We start from the raw sequence: 25,374 nt of genomic DNA on the forward strand, positions 1-25,374 counted from the left end.
ACGGGGGAAGGCAGGCAACTGCCATTTCTTTCTAACGTAATTGCATTTTTTTCATCAACTCGGATGTGTTTGACTGAAGCCTCACACATTAACTTATCGCCACCCTCGCTTTACGTTGCCCTTGCCCTGGCGGCCCCCTGGTGGTGGTTCTCTCCCCCGTTCGTTTGATGATGCTTTCAATAAATTAGTGAGCTTAGTAAAATATATAATCATAGGCTACATGCATTTACTTCATAATTAACCATATCTTTATCTATCTATCCATCTATCTATCTATCTGTCTATCTATCTATCTATCTATCTATGAATTGCTAGAAGGATAGATAGATAGATTGATGGACACACACATACATATATATATATATATATATATATATATATATATATATATATATATATATATATATATATATATATATATATATATATATATATATAGACACACACACACACACACACACACACACATATGGATCGTGGTAATTCCCCAGAGGGAATACGTAATTCAGGTGCTGCGAGGTGCTTGAGCCTTAATTAATTGCCACTGTTGACTGAGGTGCGCACAGGTGAGTGGCGGGCGAGAGGCTCGTTGAGGCTCGGCCAGGTGAAGGGGAGCTGAGGGTCTGGCTGGTGTGGAGCGAATCTTTTAGAGGAGATTCTCATATTATTAAATACGATAGACATGATAATCCCAGTGTTCCTCTAATAACCTCACTCCCACCTCAACAACGACCCAGTGATTTTTGCCGCCTGACCTGCTCCGTAGGCGTCGTGAGCTGTGTGTTGCGTGAGCACGTCGCAAAGAAATTTTGTTTATGGGACGGAGGAAGTGTTTCGCCGCCTCTGTATATGTGGCTTCCCGCCGCCTGCATGGGAAGGTGGCTCGTCGGGCGCCACTCAGGGGCCGTAATGTGCTCAGAGGGTGCCAAAGAGGCTCTCCCGCAGCCATCACCTCGGAGGTCTAGGGAGTCTTGGATGCCGTTTCTACTATTTTGACATGCGTTTTAGAAGTGATATTCATATACATCGTAGTATCATGTCCAAGAGAAATATCGACCATTATATCCGTTAGGTGTTCGTAGCATGGAGATTTTTCATATTTGTTAATAACACAACAAAGACAAGAGCGATGGCGGGGGTGACTCCCAGCCTCACCCATAATATAAAAGATTGCACGTTCCCTTTGTTCTTCCCTTTTCCCCGCCTTTCAGCCTCCTTCTGTGTCACCTCCCCCTTCAGACCCTCGCCCCACCTGCGCCCTGTCTCTCCACACCCCGCCTCTCCCCCTCATTTCACCTCTTCAACTCTACTATTTTGAAGCAAACTCTGGGTACACAAATCTATTTTTTTTCAATCGTAAACGTTTCAGCTTTCTCACTTGAAAAAGTTTTAAGTATGTGTTTATATTATTTTTGTGAGCTAAAGGTAGTTAAATGTTTTTCTCATACTTTTGTTTGAAAAATGGCTGTGTTACTGCGATACATTTTCTGTTGCTTGATTTAATGTCATTGTTATAAAAGTCACTCGTCCACCAAGCTCTACTGTAGCATTTCTGAAAATCTCGCATTCACGAACATTTCAAACATAAATGTCAAATGTCATGTTGAGTTATCTGCAGAGAATCAAAACCCTGTCGTCACTTGCCTTCTGGATTAATAATAGCTTACTAGAATCCTGGGAGACTTGGAAAATGAGAAATCAAAGTATAAAGTCACGATCAGGAGCGATTTTACACGTATAACTGTTTCGTATCTCTTTCTGTTGGATGCCACTTGTACACATCAAATCCCAACCCCCCAACACACACACACATACATATACTAACACTAACACACTTTGAAGTCTGAAACAAATGCATCGTTGCGCCTTTCTGCTGAACGTGAATCAACACAAGTCCACATCCTCGAACACTGAGCTCCTCGCCGCCCACTCGTATCCTTCATCTTTCCGTCTATTCATCAAGCATTGCCAGCATCCCCTCGCAGCGCCTCCAGGACGAAAAAGACTTAAACTGTTAGGAGAGCGACTGTTTCCCTTGCCCTCTCATCCCTTGCGGCGTGGTGAAAGAGGACGAGGAGGCATAGGAGAAGGAGGAGGAGGAGAATGAGGGGGTGCTGAGAGAAGCTGGAGGGTTAAAGAAGAGGGAAAAGTGAGGGATGGAAGCAGGAGAGGTCGAGACTGAGGGCAAAAAAATAAATAAAAAGAGAAAGACAGAATGGATAAGGTGGAGGAGGAAATGAGAGATGGGAGTGTGGGAAGGAGGGATAAAAGGTGAAACGTGTCTTGTTTTTTCTTTTTAGTTTTTTCCTTTCCTGTGATTCACTTATTCTTTGTGCTTGTTTTTGTCTGTATGAAGAGTTGTTTATTTTATTTTATTTTATAAGTTGTGTTTTTTTATTTTTCTCATATAATTTTTCTTCTTGCTGTTGTGGTCGTTATTATTATGTTGTTGATTTTCTTTTTTCTTCTTCTGCTTCTTCTTCTTCTTCTTCTTCTTCTTCTCTCTCTCTCTCTCTCTCTCTCTCTCTCTCTCTCTCTCTCTCTCTCTCTCTCTCTCTCTCTCTCTCTCTCTCTCTCTCTCTCTCTCTCTCTCTCTCTCTCTCTCTCTCTCTCTCTCTCTCTCTCTCTCTCTCTCTCTCTCTCTCTCTCTCTCTCTCTCTTTCTCTCTCTCTTTTTCTCTCCCACAAGACTCACGACACTGTTTCGTTTCACAACAGCTGTTAGCAAAAGATAAAGTGCCCACCTTCGTGGATTATGGAGACACAAGAAGAGGCGAGGCTCAGATGTCTGGGATGTGAAGGCTTCAGACTGCTGAACCTTTTTATTGCAGTGCCATACAAAGCTCAGCGGTTAAAGTAGAAGTCGGGCTCTAGGTGCGAGTGTAATACAAATGCTACGTTTGAGCCAAGGTGGGAGTCGAGAGAAGATCGTGGGATCGTCATGTTTAAGGTAACAGTATATTCAGGTGTTTAGGACTACAGGTGTTGCTGGGATGCATTAGTCAGGTGCAAGTAAAGGTCAGGTGGAATGGGAGCCAGAAATTATACGCATTCTGAAGCGCGGCATGTTTTCTCCGGCGTCCAGGGAAGGCGAGACAGCAAAACATTCTGAGCGCAAAGAAAAACATCCAGAAGCCAATTTTGCGAGTCCAAGGTTCAAAAGTTGTGTGGGCGGCGTCCTTCACCTCTTCCCCAGAGCCGTGCGGAGCGCCCCTCCATCCCTGCCTCGGGTCGCGCGAACACTGCAAGAAATGGGGACAAGTTTGGTTTCCAGGATTACTAATAGAAATAATAATAATAATAATAATAATAATAATAATAATAATAATAATAATAATAATAATAATAATAATAATAATAATAATAATAATAATAATAATAATAAAAATAATAATAATAATAGTAATAATAATAACAATAATTATAATAATAATAATAATAATAATAATAATAATGATAATAATAGTATGAACTTTTCCACGAACCAATGAATGTGAGACCCAAAGGCATATATATATATATATATATATATATATATATATATATATATATATATATATATATATATATATATATATATATATATATATATATATATATATATATATATATATATAAAACTCACCAATTCATACGAAGAGAAACGAGTTGCATATAACACTCAAGACAGGTACAATTTAATACAGTGTTACCCTTAATTTTATCTCCAATGCGGCCTATCAATGAAAAAAAAAAATATATATATATATATATATATATATATATATATATATATATATATATATATATATATATATATATATATATATATATATATATATATATATATGGAAGAGGAAAGGGTGCGCTGAGAGACAATGCCGCCTCACGTAAAAGGAAGGAGAAAGAGTTCGTGCATATATGATTTCGGAGCGTTTTTCGGCATACCCGTGTGATGGGAGTGACAGCGTCTGTCTGTCTGTCTGTCTGTCTGTCTGTCTCTGCCGTTATCAAAAGACAAACACATCATTTCACTACTCCTCCGACGTGATGTGTCTCAGTGTTATATTTTGCACTTCTCTGCTCTATAGTGATATTATTGCGTTATTTTATTTACGCGTATAGTCAACCTGGATACAACTGCGATGATTTCTTTTGCACACATCTATATTTCCTACCCTGTCCTGTAACGGAGCGATGCTTTCCTCACTAGTCCTTTACGCATTTACCTGTATATATGGGCTTAAGGAATTTTACTACATTCACTTAAGTGGGGTTCAATTGCCAGTAGACTCAAACTATCTTCTACTATCTACTTCACACAACTTCGCTTCGATGCAGGGAGGGAAAATTTCGTAGATCCGACATTATCGTTCATCTCAAATATCGGAATTCCTGCAACAACAACCTCCAGTTTACTTCGCGCAAGTCGTAAAATTCTGTTTGAACGTGGGGATGGAAAAACTGTGGAGCCGGCCGTATCATCCGATTGTTTGCTGTGCGAGGGGGAATTAAGTCATTAAGCTCACGAGAACATTAATTTATTATTGTCAAATGTGTGTGCGCGCGAGGCCGTAGCTATGGGGGAGCTGAATAGGTAGGGAGAGAGGAAGGGAGAGGGTGAGAAGCAGGGAGAGAGAGAAACACGGAGCGAGGGAGGGTTGGAGGGACGGAAGAAGAGGGAAGTAGGAAGAGGTAGGAGGTAGGAAAAGAGAGGGTGAGATACAGGAAAGGGGAGAAATACGAAAAGAGGGAGGAATGGAGGGAGGGGAGGAGGAGAGAGAGGAAGGTTGGGAGGGAGGCAGTGGGTGGGAGGGGTCGGAGAGGAATGGAGAGGAGGAGGCGTGGTAGGCAGTGAGGATGTTGGCAGGCTGGGGGGCGTAATGGGGTGGAAACTCGCAGCTAATTAATGAGATGAGGCTATGGCCGGTAGGGGAGTGAGAGGGAGGAACAATGGGCCAAGATTAATAGCAATATGGTAGCTGATAAGGCCTTCCCGGGAGGGCGCGGAGAGTGTGTTAGCCCGGCATCTGCTACGGTGAGAGGAAGTTGTTCTTACGAGACGCACTACTTGATGGTGTGGGTGACGGCGCCTGAAACTGCAACTCTGGACACTAATTTCCCATAAAAGACCAAGAAAAAGACTGAAAATAAGCCACGAACAAAGGAGAGTTTAATTAATATTCTTCGGGACGCTTATCAATTGATGTGTACTAAAGTTTCTTAATTGGACTGAGGATCCATTTAGTAGCTCCCTCGGAAAGACAGAGTAGGCATTCCTAAGGCGTCAGTGTCAGGAGGAACTTAGTGACATAATAGGGTTAGAAGGAGGTCAAGGCGGGGCTGGGAGGGGCGGGAAAGGGAGGGGTGTGTGGGTCGCGGAAGGATATTATTGAAGGGCTCGGCAGGACGGGGATGGGGAGGCGGCGGGGGAGGGTGTGCGGGTGTGCAGGACAGGTAGGGAGGATCCTATGATGGAGTACACCCTCGGGGCTGGCCGTCCGGGAGTTTTTCATCTCTTCTTCCCGTCCCTCAGCTTCCTCCCTGCCAGTCTCTTCCTCTCCAGTGATGGGCCCAGCCATAGTGATAAATGAACGAATACAGTAATGGATGCGTAAAAAAGACAGTAATAAAGTATTTTTCTCGTGTTTAAGGTTGCAATATGTATAAGTATGATTATTTTCCTTAGTGAAAGTAATTTAAGTGCTTTATACGGCTCTACAAATGGCCATACTGAACTTTAGGAACGTGGGGTCATTTTTAACTAAGTAACTATGTCAAGTCGAGGCTAAGTGAAATCGCCAACCATCTATCACTATTTCTATCCTTTTCCAGGTTATTGACGAGGGACGGCACCTCCTTCCTACGTACAAGTAAATGGCCAAGGATGCCTGTAATCCTCTTATACTCGACGTCATCACATGAAGCAGAGGACAACAGCAATCTCTTGGCGTCGTCACTAAACATCTGCGTCTTGGAGGTCACGGCAGCTTCCTAACGGTAGGTTTCCTTAATGTTATATGGATAGTGAGTGTCGGAGCTACAGAATGCAGGGTGTGGTGTTGAGGGTCTTATACGTTTTATGCTTCGGTGCTTCATTTCTCGTGTAATCTTTTCTAGTTTTTAGCTTTTGTTTATACATTTTCCTCACCTTTTGACCTTCTGTGACCGAACCTTTATTTCAGCTTTTTGTACTTCTCTTTCCCTTTCCCTCTTTCCCGCTAGTGCCAGTTCTTTACCTCCGTTTCCAAATGTAAACATTTTTTCTCTCGTTTTGTTTCCTTTTTCTATCCATGTTTCTTTTTTCTGTGCATGTGACCTGCTTTCACGTTCTCATTCCTTACATTTTACTTTATCCACGTCCTAGTTTTCCGTTCTATTAAGCTCCCGCCTACATAACACTTTGTTCTGTGTCTCCCCTCATCACTATTTTAAAACTCCTGACTCCCACTCCCACCTCAGCCATTATCATATTCTCTCTTTCCCGTCACAATCACCGCCATACCTTCATCACCAGCCTTAATTTTCCCATACCCTAACTTCTTTTCCCTTCGTCGCCGTCATCACATCCATTCTTCCCTATCACAACCACTGCCTTCACCCACGGCCTCCAACCCTCCTCCTCCTCCTCCGCAGCTCTCAATTTCCACTCCATTCCCAACAGTCATCTTAATTATCCTCTCTCATCACAGCTACTGCCCGGATTCTTCACCTCTTTCTTACTCCCTTTTTTCTTACGGCTCTCACTCATTTTCTTCTCCATTGTCTTACGTCCTGTCCTTTATCACAGCCAATCATCCCTTCCCCTCTTTCTTACTCCATTATTCCTACAGCTTTTTATTCAGTTTCTTCATTATCTTCAGTAGCGTATTCTTGCCTTCATTACAATCACGGATCTCTCTATCTTTTCCTTAGTTCATCTTTCCCACGGGTCTTTCTTTACTTCCTTTTTTCGCTATTATCTTAACGTCATCTTTAGCTTATCAAAACCACTGCTCTCTCTATCGTTTCCTTATTCCATTAATCCTACGGCTCTTTCTTAACTATCTTTCTTCGCTTTTATTTCAACGTCATCTTCCCTTTATCAGATCTACAGCTCTCTCTCTCTCTCTACTTCTTCCCTTTTATTTCTCGTCTTTAATTTCCTCAGCATGTAAAAACTTTCCTTCCTTCCTTCATCACCCCCACTGTCATGCCCACATCCTCCCTTCGAATCCCTTTCCTGATACAATACCGCCGGGGAGACACGAAGAGAGAGAGAGGGAGAGAAAAAAAAATCGTAGCGGCGAGCGAAGAAAGGAATGAAGTGTCTGGGAAGCGGACGCGACCACGGTCATAAAATTTCTCCCTTGACATAAATCTATTGGTTCTTTACGCGTCGGGAGGAAGATTGTTATTTATTTGCCCATTTGTTTTTGTTTCTGTTGTTAGTGATGTTAAGGCGGCTGTTTTATGAAGGTCTTTTGCTTCCTGTTGTTGTGTGGTGTGTTATCTCCTTTGTTATAGTCTTTGTAGTGGTAGTAGTAGTGGTAGTAATAGTAGTAGTAGTAGAAGTAGTAGGAGGAGGAGGAGGAAGAGGAAGAGGAAGAGGAGGAGGAGGAGCTAGTTGTTGTTATGGGAGTGGTGGTGATTGTGGCAGTGATGAAATAAGGCCGACAGTAATTGTGGTGATTCTGGTAGGAAAGAGGAGGGACTTTAAGTGTGGTGATTGTGGCATAGATCAGGGCAGATGATGATGATGGCCAGTAAAATGATTATGGTAAGGACGAGGAGGATTTTTAGTGCGTGTGTGTGTGTGTGTGTGTGTGTGTGTGTGTGTGTGTGTGTGTGGTGGTCGTCATAGTTCGTGCATGGAGGCCAACAGCTCATCATCGTCCTGTGGTGCATGATAACCCGCTGTCCAGGCCATCTTAATGAGCATCACCCCCCCTCCTCTTCCTCCTCCTCCTCCTCCTCCTCCTACCTCCTCCTCCTCCTCCACCTCATCACCGACCCATCCTTCTCTTCCTCCTCCTTCACCTTCTCCTCCAACCCATCTTCATAGTCCCGTCCCCCTCTATCTTCTCTTGACCATCCTTCTTCTTAAAACGCCCAACCCATCCTCCTCATCCTCATCCTCATCATCCTCAACTTCTTCACCTCATTTTCTTCCTTATCCTTACTAATCCTCCTTGATCTTCATTCTCTCTAATCCGGTCTCCTCTTCACAGTTTCAAACAATATCTCATCCTCATCCTCACCAGCTTTCCTCCTCCTCCTAATCATCATCATCTTCCTCCTCCAACTCCTCCTCCTACTCCTCCTCCTCTTCCTCCTCCTCCTCCTCCTCCTCCTCCTCCTCCTCCTCCTCCTCCTCCTCCTCCTCCTCTTTGCACTCCTCCTACTCATCTTCCTCGTCAGTGACTCGCCGTATCATTAAGTGTGTTTATCCCTGCCCCAGCCAGTGACCCGACACTGATCCCCACTCGGAGGCATAAAGAGGAAATTAAAAGCAAACATGAACAGAAGAGAAAATGAGAGCCCCGCGGGGAGGCAGGAACGCAGGAAAAGTGTAAGTTATGAGGGTGGAGGAGTAACGATAAAAAATATAGCAGTGGAGTAAAGAATATGTAAAGTAAGTGGGTGCAGTTCAAAGGTTACGTAAGATTAATGCGTTTTTTTGGTGTGTTTGACAAGAAAAAAATAGCTTTGTGTGAATTGCATTAATTAGAGAAAAGTGTCAAGTTTAAAATGTGTATAATAACCGAGAATTAGCATTATGATACAGTAAAAAGAACATAGAAGATAAATACTATTCGATAGCTGAGAAATAAAACTAACGAGGAGGAGAGAAGAAAAAATGTTAATACAGATTTATCCTTTGTTGGGATTCGTTTATTTCGCGTTTGACTTATTTTGTTTTGTTTGAGTTTCCTTTATGTTTGCCTGTGCACACACACACACACACACACCTCTGATAGCTCAGTCGGTAAAGTGCTGCGCTGCCAGGCTTTATGGTCTAACAGGCGGCGGTTCGAGCCCCGCTCAGGCCAGCTCAGATTTTTTTTCCTCGCTGACTAGAATGGTTACTGTGCCCCCTTGAGCAAGGGAGATGGGGTGTTTGGTGTGTAAGGTCTGGCAGTACCCAGAGATCGACTAAAGAACCTTGCAGTTGCTCTAATCGGAAACCGTTTATTATTATTATTATTATTATTATTATTATTATTATTATTATTATTATTATTATTATTATTATTATTATTATTATACACACACTCTCCTCTCTCTCTCTCTCTCTCTCTCTCTCTCTCTCTCTCTCTCTCTCTCTCTCTCTCTCTCTCTCTCTCTCTCTCTCTCTCTCTCTCTCTCTCTCTCTCTCTCTCTCTCTCCATCCCTCCATATGGGTTTCACAGTGTACATGTACGTAATTGTTTGCCCTGTGAGTGTAAATATGCGTGTGTGTGTGTGTGTGTGTGTGTGTGTGTGTGTGTGTGTGTGTGTGTGTGTGTGTGTGTGTGTGTGTGTGTGTGTGTGTTCCTCCTGGTTTGCCATTCGTTACGTTAACCAGAACAAACCGAATAATTAAACGTAAAAAATCCCACATCCAGAGCAATACAAATGGCCTTACACACGCCGGCAGCAAAGTAATGTTCTCGCTTAAAAAAAAAAACCTTCCTTCACTCCTCGCATACACGAAAGTTTTGTTCTCGCCGAAATATTTACTCGCTCACCGTATGATTTTTCAACCTCTCTACGCTTTTTCTTCCCCGCTCCGCCTCGATATTGACAGGCGCTGTAAATCTCTGTCCTACACTTCATGCTCAATGTTTGTGTTTTTTGCCTATCCCCGCTCCGGCTCCCCCACCTAAGCCGTATTTTTCTTTCTCCCCCTTGTAGTATTTTTTTTTTCCCATTTTTCCCTGCCGTCCTTCCCTCTCCCTCTCTTCCCTTTTGGAGCGTCTCTAGTGGCTGTCTGCGGGGTGACGGCAACGAAAGGAACAGACGGCCGAATGAACTGGGAGAAGACCTTTGATGTCACCTTATATTTCCCGTTCCGCTCAACTATTTCCCACACGGCAAACAGAGCGGCGCTATAATATCCGCGCGCGCCCACGATCGCTGTGCTTAAAGGCAGGGGCGTCGAGGTCATTTTGTCCCGTTTTTCGTACGCCCCGACTCGAGGTGGTGGAGTGTCCCTTGTTGACAATGGACAGCAGAGGAGCCAAAAATTGTCAATATTGATCCTGGAGTGTCGTTTGTTAAGACCCTGAGGGGGAGGAAAAACTGAGCAAGGCATGAAGGGAGGGAGGAGGGAGAGGGTGGAAGAGGAAGGAGGAGGAAAGGAAGGGGACTGCGAGAGAGAAAAAGAAGAAAGTGGAGGAAATAACTGAGAGAGAAAGAGAGGGCAGAGACGCTGAAGAGTTTGTGAAATATGTGAGGAAAAAGAGGGGAAAAACTAAGCTAGAAGAAGAAAAAGAAGAAGAGAGAGAGAGAGAGAGAGAGAGAGAGAGAGAGAGAGAGAGAGAGAGAGAGAGAGAGAGAGAGAGAGAGAGAGAGAGAGAGAGAGAGAGAGAGAATGGGAGATAGTAGAGAGAAGTGATAGGGAAAGAAAATAAAAAAAAGAGCCAGATAGATGAAAGAAGGGAGACAAGGAAGAGGAGGAGGGAAAAAATGAAGAAAATGGGGAAATAAGAGAAAGAGGAAAAGAGCAAGGAAAAACAGAGGGAAGTAACAGGAAAGAAAAAATGAAAGATGCTACAAAATGGTGTGAAAGAAGAAAAGGGAATGAGAAAAAAGAATAAGAAGAGGGAAAATGGAGAGGGAAAGTAAGGAGAGGAGCGAAGAGACTTGAAGGAGAGGGAGGTAGAGAGGAGGGGGGGGTTGAATAACACTGTGCAGCACCTCATTCTCCTCCTCCTCTTCCACCTCCTCCTCCTCCTCCTCCTCACGAACCCAGGAAGGAAGGAGGAAAGGCTCGCTGATGAATCTTCTTAGCGTCACCTCACACCGGAGAGAGAGAGAGAGAGAGAGAGAGAGAGAGAGAGAGAGAGAGAGAGAGAGAGAGAGAGAGAGAGAGAGAGAGAGAGAGAGAGAGAGAGAGAGAGATTTGAGATCAACTCCGAGAGAGAGAGAGAGAGAGAGAGAGAGAGAGAGAGAGAGAGAGAGAGAGAGAGTTTCGCTTTAGAGCTCTCAGAGTTCTCGAGAGAGAGAGAGAGAGAGAGAGAGAGAGAGATGGAGAGAGAGAGAGAGAGAGAGAGAGACCCAGAGAGAGAGAGAGAGAGAGAGAGAGAGAGAGAGAGAGAGAGAGAGAGAGAGGAGAGTTAAGTGCAGAAAATATTTCTTTTTTTTTTCAACAGCTAAAAGGTGAAATTATGTGAGGTGGTTGTTGAAGTTTGGGTAATGGAGGACACGTGTGGGAGAGCTTCATTATCCTCGAGTAGTCCCTCAAATGAGAAAGATGAAGATAAGAGATTTCATTTTTTTTCACAACAAAGGAGACAGCTCAAGGGCACAAAAAAAGGAAACAATAATAAAAAAAGCCCGCTACTCGCTGCTCCTAAAAAGAATCCAAAGAGGTGGCCGAAAGAGATGTCAATTTCGGGAGGAGAGGTGTCCAGATTAAAAAAAAAAGAGATTGCATACCTGGGGAACTTTGAACGCGTGGAAATGATTACTAGCGGAATATAAGTTCGCCGTATTCATCCGCCGCCCCTGAAACTTAAGAAATTATTGGTTATACTCGAAAATAAGCAGCGCGTTGCATAAAACAGCCCTCCCCTGGCGTGCCGAGGCCTGGTAAACGCCGCGCCCCCGAATACGAAGTACCGTTGTTTTCATGAAGGGTGAAAAATGATTGTGTTTTTTGGCGCCGCCGTAATGGAGTTGCTCGTCCCATCTCACCTCGCGCCTAGCCGTGACCTCATCTGCCACCTGACGGTACGTGTTTACCTCATCTCGCTCCTTCCCTTCCTCACTCCGGCAGCTTCTATTCCCGGCGTCTCTCCCCCATACCCTCCCCCCCCCCTCTCTCTCTCTCTCTCTCTCTCCGCCGCCTCTCCTCTCTCCATTACTGTTTCCTGTCTTCCAAGCCACAAGGGGGAAGGCAAGGGGCAGGAGTAGGTATAGTAGCCAATTAGTGAGTAACGAAAGACAAATTAGCCAGGTTCAAGTTTCGAGGCTTCATTTCCTACTTTAATGTTGTCTAATTATGGGTCTCCGCCATCACTCGCTTCGCTTCATCGGTATGATAATGTAACTTTGAGGCTTCTTGAATCGACTTGCAAGACTGTGGCAACGCGTGACAACCTGTTTACCGCGTCACACACCCCAACCCAGACCCACACATATTAGTGGTAATTATATTTTAATCACAATACCTTGGCTGCCTCCCGAGAACACGGGGGTGGCAGGTATGTCCCACAAGGCATCGTGTTAATTGGGTGCTCCCACGTCCTGATGTGTCATTCTATTCACAGACCTTAAGTAATTCAATCAAGAAGGACTCGGAGCAGTTTCGAGTTCCATGGGGCGTCTCGAACCTAAAGCCTCGCGAGACCTCCTCCCTCGGCCGGAGCTGCTGAGTTGCCAAGTGGCTCCATTAGCTGGCCTGATCCTCCCCTCATTTCGGCCTCTCTTGGGATTACTGCGAAACGTAATCTGTGTGTGATCGTAATTACTGTTAAAGCTGAATTTGATGAATACTTAGTGTTTGACTTGTTCTCGTCGTTATCACGGCGGGGTCCGAGGAGTTGCGAGGTTGAACGAAATTCCTCGGCGGGCTCAAAGCGACGGAGTGTGATTGCAGTTGCCGCCGGGTTAAGTGGCGACAATGTATGGTAGCTTGAATATATTTTTAGGTCTCTTATATAATTTGATTCCTTTTGTATTTTTACAAGCATGCAAATGTGTTATAGAAACATACTGTACTAAATATAGCCTTTATACTGTTCTGTATAAAATTTCGTTAACAAGGATTATCGAGTATAAAATTGGCTCAAGTTGTTCGGTAACTACACTACTAATACGTCATACGGTGTTGGAGACGCAAGTGGAAAGAGAGAAGGACTGACGGCGCAGTGGCGAGTGTTATTATGTGGATCACGGTAACAATTTCGGGCGTGCTTTTAAGAATGATATAGAGTATTACGTTGGCCTGGCCACTGTACGAGGGGCATGACGCCAAGGGTCAACGCGTTGTTACGAGAGGATTTTTTTTTTGGCTTTAGAAAGTGTGTGTGTGTGTGTGTGTGTGTGTGTGTGTGTGTGTGTGTACCTAACAGCCCAACAGTTATCTGCTAATTTTTAGTTGTTCCAATCGTAAAGTAATATTGTGTGCAGCATTTTTCTTATGTGAAAACTGTACCGAAAATTTGTGCAACTTGGAAATGCTTGAAAAACTTAATATTGATGGAATCCCGCTGGGAGGCCGTGGATTATGAATATGTATCTCCTCTGAAACAAGATAATAGTTTAAATTTGTTGTGCTGTGTCACATGTTCGTGTTGCGTTTTATTTTTCTTGAGGAAACACGCATGACTAATTAACAGTCGTCGTGTGTGCCGGTGTGGTGTCGTCAGAGATCCCGTATCGTGAGACATCCCATCCTGAATACATATACATGAATTTCGACACGGTACCGTGTCTTTTGTCGACTGCTTGTCGGGATCTATCCCACCCAAGTTTACTTATATTGTTATAAAAGCAAATGATGACATGTATGTATATAACAAGGATATAAACACTCTTCTTGTAACCTGTTCCGCTTTGCATCGCTTTTTAGGTCTTCCTTGGTACTTTTTTACACTTAGATGCTTCACTTAGTTATTCTGTGATAGTGAAGATTGGGTCCCGCGATGCGAAGTTCAGGATGGGGTCTCACTACAAAGGATGGCAGACGACACCACACTGGGACTACTTAGGTTATTCATCAGCCACAAATAAAACTTGCCCTGTTGTGTCTTAACATGGAAAGCAGGTGATGGAACACCAGCGTAAAGTTTCTGCTTCAAAAACTTTATTTTCTATTTGTTTCGAAGTAAATTAATGAGGTTTAAAACGAGTCGTTGTGTTCATTCATGATGGAGCTCATCATAATTTTGTAGACAGCAGATTTTTAATTAAGAACTAAATTGTGTTGTTTCCTTTAGTGAAGTGCGTCTTTCTTTACTGAAGTCAGAATGGAAAGCCAATAAAGAGCTAAAGAAAATCCTGACTCATGAACATAAAATTATCGTCTGGGGAAAAGGAATATTTGAATAATTTCATATGACTTTTACTACATTTCAAATACTTCTCCTGCAGGTCCCTGAGGAAAGAAGTGACGATCAGTGCCCCTTGAACGAAGTGGACGATGAGAAAGTGCGCGTTGAGAACTTTGAACTAACCTGAAACAGACCAGGAACAGTGATAGGTAGTATTAGAAAAAAAAAATCAGTGATCGTGAACCTGGAAGAACAATCGTCTAAGTACCATAAACAGAAACGTCAACCACCACCACCACCACAACAACAACAAGAGCGCCAGCAGCATCACCATCGTCATCAGTAAGGTAAAGTGAAATTATTATTGGACGCATAATATAACCGTGTACGCCTTTTTTTTTGTCAGTGTGTGTGCGTGTGTGTGTGTATGTGTGTGTGTGTGTATGTGTGTGTGTGTGTGTGTGTGTGTGTGTGTGTGTGTGTGTGTGTTCCTTGTTCCGCCCACGGCACTCTCAGATCACAGGACAAGAACAAGAGTTTTGCGCCGCATGTTTTAAACCTCAGTATTTTTTTCTCACTTTTTCCTCCCGTCGCTTGTTGTCGGCAAAGTCTCGTGGGCGAGTTGTCTGAAATAGCGGTGTTCAGGTTTCCGCTTACACCTTTTTTTTTTTACAGAAATAAGCGAGAGGGAGGTTGGTGTTACATTCGTCCGTGCGTGTGTGTGTGTGTGTGTGTGTGTGTGTGTGTGTGTGTGTGTGTTTTGTTCTTCAGCATCATCATGTGTTTTTACTTTTATTTTTTATCTTCCCCATCAATCTGTAAGTCATTCATCTCTCTCTCTCTCTCTCTCTCTCTCTCTCTCTCTCTCTCTCTCTCTCTCTCTCTCTCTCTCTCTCTCTCTCTCTCTCTCTCTCTCTCTCTCTCTCTCTCTCTCTCTCTCTCTCTCTCTCTCTCTCTCTCTCTCTCTCTCTCTCTCTCTCTCTCTCTCTCTCTCTCTCTCTCTCTCTCTCTCTCTCTCTCTCTCTCCTTACAACATTCCTCCTTTCTTCTCCCGTCTTCTTCCATTTTCTTCACCCTTTTCTCCTCCCTCATTTCATTCCTGTTCTTCCATATTTCCCTTTCTCTTTTTGCCTCTTACTTGCCGATCTTCCGAATCCTTCTATCTCGTTTTCTAGTCCCGTTTTGCTGTTTCCTCCGTCTTCAATCTTTCCGTTTATCTTTGCAATTTTCTCATATTCCTTGTTTCTTATCTCATCCTGATTTCTTTCTTCCCTCTTCCATACTCTCCCTTCATCAGCCGTTGCCTTCCTTCTCTCCTCCTGCCCTTTCTAAATCCCCCATTCCTCTTCCTACCTTTTCAATTTCCGTTCCCTACCTTTTCTTCGCTCCTCTATCCCTTCCCTACATTCCCTTCCCTACCCTCCTCTTTCTTCCCTCCTTCTCCCATCCCCTCTCTCGGCCTTCCTCCTCTTCCTTTACCTTCTCGCCCCCCTGTCCTTCCCCCCTTCAGTGCCACTTAACCAGGCAATTAATGGTTAGTCTGCGGAATCTCAACCCATTTGTGGTGAGCCTAGTGAAGGGAAGAGGATTCTTTTCATGTTACTTGAAGGAAGAAGATAAGAAGGTGTGGGAGTATGATGAAGTGAAGACTGATGAAGAGAGGAGGAAGAGGAGAAGGCGGAGGCGGAGATGGTGGCGGAGAAGGAGGGGGAGGAGGAGGAGGAGGGGACTAAGAGAAGGATGGGAAGGAGCAGAACGGATGTGATGAGATACGGAGGATAGTAAGGAGGGTGAGACCAATAGAAATAAGAAGAAAAAAAATAAACAGAGAAGAAATAATAAATTATAACGACTTTTAATATAGGTAATATAGTATATAGAACAAAAACAACGATCTTCTTTCAGTGCAAATGTTGAAAAAGTTGATTTTCCTGCATGTCATCATTCACCACATCAACTATGATTTTTTAGGTCGGTACACACACACACACAAAAAAAAAAACAGCAAATACGAAAAATAAAGGCAAAGGAATTCCCAGAAGCAGACTCGAAGCAGAATGTGATTGAGAATGGTGTTTGTTTGCCTTTACAGTTTAACAACACACTATAAGTCTTTTACTTATTTGCTTGTGATATTTTGAAATTTGTTTACGAAGTTACACGTGGTTTCGAACACTTGCATTAATTATTTAGTGAAGTATTGATAATGATGCCAGGACTATTTATATACTAGATGGAACTCTCACTAAAAAAAAAGCTTTGTCAAGTAATATCTAATGGAGTGTTTTTATGTTCCTTCTTGTGCGCGCGGTAATGCCAACGTGTCCGGTTTTCTGAGTCATTTCAAGAAAAAGATGACGGATGGTTACGATAAACATCAGCAATAATGACTTTCCCTCCGTACTCTCCCTCTCCTCTCTCGGTCTTCATTCTTTACTCTCGCTTTTATTAACTTTGTACTTTTCTTTCCTTTATTATTTAGGTAATGTCTTAATTTTGTGTCTGTCTCTTTCTTTCTATTTTATGGTGTTCATTATTCTTTTCTATCTCGTTCCCCTCCCCTCGCCTCTCTCATTTCTACCGCTTTTATCACACTTCATATTTTCTCAACCTTCTCGCTGGAAGTATTTCGTTTTTCCCTTTTCCTCGTAATGCTTGTAATGCTTCCCTGCATGCTTTCTCCTCCTGCCTTAATTTAACCTTTTATGAAGTTCTTTGTGTTACTTCCACTCTGTTCTCTCTCTCTCTCTCTCTCTCTCTCTCTCTCTCTCTCTCTCTCTCTCTCTCTCTCTCTCTCTCTCTCTCTCTCTCTCTCTCTCTCTCTCTCTCTCTCTCTCTCTCTCTCTCTCTCTCTCTCTCTCTCTCTCTCTTATTCCCTTCCTCGCTTTCCTTCTCAATCTTCATTCTTTCTCTTGTCTAATGCTTCCTGTGTTCCTCTGCCAGACACGCCCACCTCTCCGTTCCCCTCATGTGAGAGAAGGGCATCTGCCGCCAGAGGGTGTGTAATAAACAGCAATTAAAAATAGTTATTTCAGTTGTATCAACACCAGCTTTAATAGTGAATAAGCCTCTAGTGTGTGGTAGGAGGAAGGTTGTCGTGGGTAGGTGTGAAATTCGTGGTGGCGGTAGTGGTGGTGGTTGCGGTAGTGGTGGTGGTTGCGGTAGTGGTGGTGGTTGTGGTGGTGTTGTTGTTTCCGCTGCTGGGTGTTCGTTGTGTTAGCTCACTCAGTCCGGGTCATGTCCTGCCCCGAGACTGAAACACGCCTAATTTTTTTCCCGGCTTTTTGGAGAAATGGATTTTTTTGTGTTGTTTTAATGCATTTGTTTTCATTTTAATACTTTTTTTTTTAAGTTCTATTGTATATTGTATATTTTATTTTCATACTCTACTTCTCAGCAGTAAAAGGGGATATTTTTACTTGATGTTTAGCCGTGGATGATACTTTCAAGAATAACATACAGCCGATATTTTTCTACTTTTATCTTCTGTCAAGGAGAATACAAAATGAAGCTAAGCTGAAGCTAAGCTGCTCGCGACACCCTCTCACCTGGCTCACTTCTCCCTTCCCGCGCGTCTTACCTTCGTGTTAGTGGAGGATGGCCGCGGCGGCTCAAGTGAACTAAGAACTCTGTATGTGTGTGTGTGTGTGTGTGTGTGTGTGTGTGTGTGTGTGTGTGTGTGTGTGTGTGTTCTTATAACGCCGCGGTAATGCCCTTTCAGTTCTCTTCCACTTCTCCTCCCCGTATCTGCCTCCTTACCTTATAACCTTACCACCTTACCTGTCCCCTCTTACCTCCCTCACTCTGTCTCACACCTCTTCCTTTCTCCTTCCCCCTCCCTTCGTTTCTCATATCCTTCATCATCTCCATCTCCACCTCCACCTTCCATTCCTAGCCCCTCTCCTCTTTCCTCCGCTCGCTTTCATCAGACCACCAAATAATTCTCCTTCGTTCTCGCCGCCACCTTCACCTCCTCGCCTCGCACCCTTTGCCGTCGCCTTCCTTTACACCTGCCGCTTTGATCTCCAAGGAGCCAGAGGTGCGGTACAGGTAACCAGGCTCTTCTTCTTCTTGTTCTTCATATTGTTGTTGTTGTTGGTGGTGGTGATGGTGGGGGAGTGGTTGGTGGTGGTGGTAGTGATGGTATTCTGCTTTTTCTTTCTTTCATCCTTTCTTCTTTCTGCTTCTTCTTCTTTCTTCTTCTTCTTCTTCTTCTTCTTCTTCTTCTTCTTTGTTGTTTTTGTTTATTTTCTAATTCATGTTTTGACATAATTCCTCTTCTTTTTATTGTTATCCTTTTTATTTCACTGATTGGATAAACTGAAAATAACAGAAGGCAATCATTCACCTAGTTAAATACATATATAACATTTTACACACAAAAAATATCCCCCCTCCCCCCCCCCTCCCACGCCACCTCCACCCTCAGACAGATAGATGAACAAACGCGCGCACGATTAGATGGAGGAGCGAAAGGCGTTTTACTCTTTCCAATTAAAACCATTACGTCAGAGAAGTCGAAGTTTTAATTGGCTGAGCGCGCGCGAGAGAGAGCCTCAGGAAGTTGGTCTCTATTGTCACGTCAAGTAATCTCGGAGCCGCGCGTCTGTCGGTGCGCCGTGGCGTGACGAAGGGGGAAGGCCGAAAAGTCTGCTCCTTGAGGGGGTACTCTGCACAGCCCTCTCTGTCCACCTGGCCTGAAATTGATTAGCAGGTTAACGCATCCTAATGAGAGAGAGAGAGAGAGAGAGAGAGAGAGAGAGAGAGAGAGAGAGAGAGAGAGAGAGAGAGAGAGAGAGAGAGAGGAACGCACATTTATAGTAAAGAGGAAAGAAATGTGATAGCGCAATTTAAGAACGAAAGGGTATGATAGACAGATAGACAGAGGGAAGAATTAGAGAAAAAGACTCTTATAGAACAGAATGACAGTGTTACTTGGTTATTTCTCTTTTACGGTACGTGTTTATTTCTCTTATACGTCGTGAACATTAAGGTAGCTGGACATTGTGTGTGTGTGTGTGTGTGTGTGTGTGTGTGTGTGTGTGTGTGTGTGTGTGTGTGACAGATATATGGACCGTGTAATTGTTGTCTTTTGTATTGTGATGTTGTGAGTAGTAAAAGAATATTGTAGAGAGGAAGGGATTGTTGTGGAGGAGGACGAGAAGGTGGAGGAAGTGGAGGAGGTGGAGGTGGATGATATTTTCGTCGGACGGTGGTGGTAGTAGGGGTTGTGAGGGTATACAAATTGTTATGGGAGTCAGAACACACACACACACACACACACACACACACACACACACACACACACACACGAAAACACGCACCCATGCATACATTCGGACTGATATATTCTATTAGCCCCAAAATATAAAATACCAGTTAAAACGAATACTCAAATATCACAAAACATATATTGAACTTACTAATACCGATGCTCCAATTCAGTACAAAAATCAACAGTGGAGGACAATAAAATGCTCACAAAACTATCCCTAAACTAATCATAAACCCGAAACTTGCAATAAACAGACAGGAAAACAATAAAGCAAATCACGCAGTAAAACAAAGCAGTAAAACAATAAAACAGATCATGCAATAAAACAACGAGGCAGGACATGCAATAAACACACACAGGGAGAGGAATAACACGAGACGCCTGTGAATAAATGAAGAGGAAGAAGAGGAGGAGGAAGAAAATGACGAGGCGCAAAAGGAGAAAGGATTAGGAGGAGGAGGAGGAGGAGGAGCAAAACTTTAGGGGATACACGTGCAAATTCTCTCTCTCTCTCTCTCTCTCTCTCTCTCTCTCTCTCTCTCTCTCTCTCTCTCTCTCTCTCTCTCTCTCTCTCTCTCTCTCTCTCTCTCTCTCTCTCTCTCTCTCTCTCTCTCTCTCTCTCTCTCTCTCTCTCTCACACACACACACACACACACACACACACACACACACACACACACACGTATTCTTTTCACGCTTAACGCCATAATTAATGTTTGACGTTTAAATGCGCTTCGATGATAAATTACTACAAGCGTCACCTCGTCGCTGCTGGCATGGATATCCGATCACCTGCAATAATCGAATGAATTACTGTGTGCCAAAGACTCGTATTACGTTTCTCGGGTGCAAGTTATAATACCATTTTTGGAAGCGATACATTATATTTTTCTATGGAGTTTTATGGAACCGGAAAAAAGGTAAGTATAAACGAGTAAATAAAGGCGGATAAAGAGAAAGCGACAGGCAGGAGACAGAAGGCAGAAAGTGACCCTCTTGACGCAGCGCAGTAAGGGCGAGAATCCCGTCCCTTAACACGAGCCGGACGTCTTTTGGGTATAAATTAGATTTCGCTCTTTTATCACTTCAAACTCTGAATATTAAACCGGAGGGACGGGCAGGAGTAGGAGGAGGAGGAGGAGGAGGAGGAGCAGGAGGAGCAGGAGGAGTATAAAGAGTATGTGGAGGAGGAGGAGGAGGCGAATAACTCGTTTGAAGGAGAAGGATGAGAAAGGAGAAGCGGTAGATGAGGAAAAAAGAACAGGAGTATTGTGTGGATGAGAATGCGGAAGAGGAGAAGGAGGAACAGGAAGAGAAACAAGAGGGAGAGGAAGAGAAGCAGGCGGAGAAAGATGAGGAGGGATAAGAAGATAAACAAGAGGAGGAGAAGGAAAAGGAGGAACAGGAGGAGAAAGAGGAGGAGGGATAAGGAGAAACAAGAGGAGAAGGTGGAACAGGAAAAAAAGAGGAAGAGGGACAGGAATAGGAGGAGGGAGAGAAGGAAGAACAGGAAGAGAAAAAGGAAAAGCATGTGGAAGGGAAGGACGAGAAGGAGGACGAGGAGCAGGAAGAACAGGAGGAGGACGAAGACGAGTGGGGCGAGGAGGAAAAGGAGAGGAAAGCAGCAGGGGAAGGAAGAGGAATAGGGCAAGGAGGAGGAGGGGGGAAGGTGGTAGTGACGGCCGAGTTTTAGTTTCTCACCCCGAGGCCTGAAAAGCGTCCCCTCAAAACTTGCTTGATTTTTTTTCCTTCTTCCTCGGGGTCGACAGCAATCTAACTTCGCTCATGAAATTCAGCACTAATTTCGCCCACCGCTAAGTTTCCGGTTATTAGAAACGCCCCGTACTTGCCCCTTCCTCCCCCTAACCTCCTCCTTTTCCTCCTCCTCCCCCCAGCCCGTCACCTCTCCATCCGGGCCAGAAAGAATGATGAAGTTATAATGGGTCACCTGATTACCCTGATTGAATAACGTAATCGCACTTATTCAATCTGGAGCTACTTGATTATCACCATTGTTATTGTTATTATTATTATTGTTGTTATTGTTATTGTTATATTGTTATTGACGATGAATTTTGTAGTCGTTTCTTTTTCTGTGTTTTTCTTTATATGTAGAGTAATTTTATTTTTTTAAACTAATTATCAGCGTACCTGCACTTATCGTAGACGTGTGTGTGTGTGTGTGTGTGTGTGTGTGTGTGTGTGTGTGTGTGTGTGTGTGTGTGTGTGTGTTGTAGAGGCGTATCCAGGAATAACAGCAATTATGTCTCTCTCTCTCTCTCTCTCTCTCTCTCTCTCTCTCTCTCTCTCTCTCTCTCTCTCTCTCTCTCTCTCTCTCTCTCTCTCTCTCTCTCTCTCTCTCTCTCTCTCGATATATATATATATACATATATGTATATATATATATATATATATATATATATATATATATATATAACAGGGTATCTGAACTTCAAGCTGAGAGTGCAAAGTTGAGTACAAACTCCCGTGACTTTGTGGAACGGCTATTATAGATTGTTGTATCCCTCTTTGGTGTGTGTGTGTGTGTGTGTGTGTGTGTGTGTGTGTGTGTGAGAGAGAGAGAGAGAGAGAGAGAGAGAGAGAGAGAGAGAGAGAGATTTTTGCATATTGCACAACTTCCAATACAAATGGTGACTCACTAAGTAGATAAAAAAAAATATATTGCACGTAAAACCAAAACTAAAATAATGAAAATGTCAGCTTGGAAGAACGAAACGGGAAGTATTTTAAAAGTGAGAGCGTGAAATTCTTTTATATAAACTTGTTGGCTTTTAAAGGTTAGCGGTCCAGCACAATTCACGGCAGTAGAGTTTCTAGCATTAGCAGAAAAAAAAGTCTTCTTATATCTGATGCCATATTTCATTACTGGTTGCATACAGAGTGAGTGACTGAGTGGTTGTGGTCGTTGATCGAATGCGTTGCGTCTTGCTCCACGCGGAAAGTGCTTTGTCGACATGGCTGTCAGTGCCAAGGGCGTGAGGGATTTGTGTTAGGTTTGTGAGGATTTCATTGACGAGAAGTGGATTGGATGTTGTTTGTGTCCTACATGGTGTCATGTGAAGTGTGCTCATTTGTGTGGAATTAAGATGGATAATATACCTAAAATTAATTCGATTTGCACCCCATACCTCCATAAAGCGTCTCTGGCTACCAACATTGTGGAGAAATTGGATGAATTCAAGCAAGAATTATCTTAAGAAATATCTGTGGTTAAAGATGAGGTTGAATCAAGGGCTGAGAAGGTGCAAGAAGAGCTGGGATCAGGTGCTGACGCGGTTCGTGCAGACAAAGCATATCTTAGTTGGGCTGAGGTGGCGAAGGGAGACAGGAAAATCAAGAAGAAAAGTTGTGAAAGCTTCTACTCAGGAAAAGAAGGCAACATATATGAAGGATGAATTCTCCCAGGCATTGAATGGCATTCAAATAACTGATTCAAGATTCACAAATGAAGGTAATATCGTCATGAACTTTGATAATGAGAACACAAGGGCTGAGGCTACTCAAAAATTTGAGTCTGTTGAGCAAATTAGTACCAAGAGTATTGGAAAGATGAAACCAAAGATCATTATATGCAATGTGCATAAAGAGGAGACCAAGGAAAAAATAAAGGAGACCATCTTGGACCGCAGTGAGTTCTTACGCACAATTCAGGGTGTTGAGCATAAGATTGAGCTGATTTTTAATAAGCCTGCAGCTGGCGGCACGATGCACAACATTTTGAGGTGTGACCCAACTGTAAGAGAGCTGATCTACAAGAATCATGACAAGTTGAAATTAGAATGGGGAATATACACGGTGAGAGACAGATACCATGTAATTTTATTTTACCATTGTTAGAGATATGGCCTTCTGGAGGCCAACTATACTGCCAAGACCAATGGAGAAGCCCCGAAATGTTTTAAATGCGCTGGCGATCATAAATCAAAGGAGTGCGCCATGGCTGAGAAGAAATGCATAAATTGTGTGAGGTACAAGAAGCGAAATCTACCACTCAGCGAATGACCAGTGTTGTGTAGTACTTCAGACTGAAATTGAGAGAATTCGTAACATAACCGATCATGACTATTAATTAGTGTTTATACTCAAAGACAAATTGTGTTAAATGTTCAGAGAGTTGGAAATAATTTAGTGCGAACCCAAACACGGCCAAGTGACTATGATGATGCCAAGTTTATTAAAAAGGACATCAGTAGGCTATTCATGAAAGCAATCAAGACTCATTTACTCACTACGACGTTTTGAATTAAGTGCGTCGAGGATTATTATGGAAACTAACATCGTAATTGTTGACGGCCCTCGCAGAGCGCTGAGCTAGTAGTGGAGCGGAGCCTGAAACCTCATCAACGGTAAACGGTAAACAGACGAAATTTCTCCATCTCATTGTTCTCCGTCATTTGCTGAACATCACTTAAACTCAATTCATCATATTTCTCAACTCTGTCCATCCACCTCATCCTTACACAATCTCTTCCACTTTCTCCTTCCAGTTTGTTCTCATACACTCATTATCTCGGTCTCCTCATCAATTCTCTCCGCATGACACCAAACAATCTTGAAGTACTCATTTTGTTACACTCCAGTACACTCCAATCCAATAACAACATTACATATATAAAGTAAAGAGTAAAGACTAAACAGATGCATGCGCTCATTACAGCGTTTCCGTTTCATAATTGTATACGATAAAGATATCTCTAAACTTACTACCGGCTGCAAAAAAAAAAAAAAAAAGCTGTAAAGGAGTAACGCATCCTTTGCTTCCCGAGTTATCTTTGGTCACCTCCTTTTATGAGCGTGTTGTGTCGCCCTTTCCCGCCGCGTGGTTGATTTAAGGAAGCAATTTCGGGTAACGCCGATCGTTTGGCTTAAGCTGCTCGTCCGCCCTCCAGGAGTGTCACGGGGGACGCAACTTTAAATATTTCCTTCTTAACCTGAGGCTTTCTATCCCTCCCTACCTCTCTTCCTTATCTAGTGACTTCCTTCCGACCCTCTGCCTTTTCTTTCTTCCTTTTTTTCATTCCTTCATTAAATATTTCATTCATTCCTTCCGTCTTTCCTTTTTTCTTCCTTTATTCCTTCATTTCTTCTGTTTCCTTCCTGCCCTGAGTCTTATCCTTCTTTATCTCTCTTCCTTATTTAGTTCCTTCCTTCCCACCCTCCGTCTTTTCTTTATTTCTTCCTTCCTTCTTTCATTCATTCATTAAATATTTTTTTCCTACCCTCTGGCTTCATATATCTCCCTACCTCCCTTCCTTATCTACTCCCTTCCTTCCTACCCTCCGTCTTGTCTTTATTTCTTCCTTCTTTCAGTCATTCGTTTAATAATTTCTTCCTACATTCAGTCTTCCTATCCTTCCCTATCTCTTTTCCTTACTTAGTGACTTCCTTCCTACCTTCCATCTTTCATCTTTTTCTTCCCTCCTCTCACTCATTCATTCAGTATTATTCATTCGTATTGTTTAACACTTTTCAGTCTTTTCGAAATATTTTCCTTAATTTCATTCACTTGTTCAGTAGTTTACGCATATTGCTTTATTCCTTCCTTTCTCTGTCTTTTTTGTCTCTTCTTTCTCGCCTTCTTTATCTTTGGATTCATTATCGCTTGGTTCTCTTCCGTTCATTTATTAATTTAGTTCTATTTTTCTTTCCTTTTAACTTCCTTTTATTCATCTGTCCCCCTCTTCCCTCCTTCGTTCTTTTTTTCGCTTCGTTTTTCATCGTACATTCCTTTCCCCTCTATTTCCTTCCATCCTTCCTTCCTTTCTTAATCCTTCTCTTCCTCCCTCCGTCCCTTAATCCTTCTCGCCCTTCCTCATTCTCTCACTCCTTCTTTCCCTTCCTCCCTCCCTTACTCCTGTGTTTGTGGAGGAGTAATTGAGGCGAGAAGCAGGGAGGGGGAGTGGAGGGGAGAGAGAGAGGA

The 25,374-nt window shown here is 43.1% G+C and overlaps 1 long non-coding RNA gene across 1 annotated transcript in view; it reads left to right on the forward strand.

Annotated features, from left to right (window-relative positions):
• Positions 1–14,499, forward strand: part of LOC127004492 (uncharacterized) — a 109,694-nt gene extending 95,195 nt beyond the window's left edge. Inside the window, exons 4-5 of the long non-coding RNA XR_007757851.1 lie at positions 5,814–5,978; positions 14,259–14,499. This is a non-coding gene — a long non-coding RNA (uncharacterized LOC127004492). The remainder of the gene's footprint in view (positions 1–5,813; positions 5,979–14,258) is intronic.
• Positions 14,500–25,374: the final 10,875 nt, after the last annotated feature.

The sequence above is a fragment of the Eriocheir sinensis genome, chromosome 28 (assembly GCF_024679095.1).
Source record: "Eriocheir sinensis breed Jianghai 21 chromosome 28, ASM2467909v1, whole genome shotgun sequence".
Lineage (NCBI taxonomy): Eukaryota > Metazoa > Arthropoda > Malacostraca > Decapoda > Varunidae > Eriocheir > Eriocheir sinensis.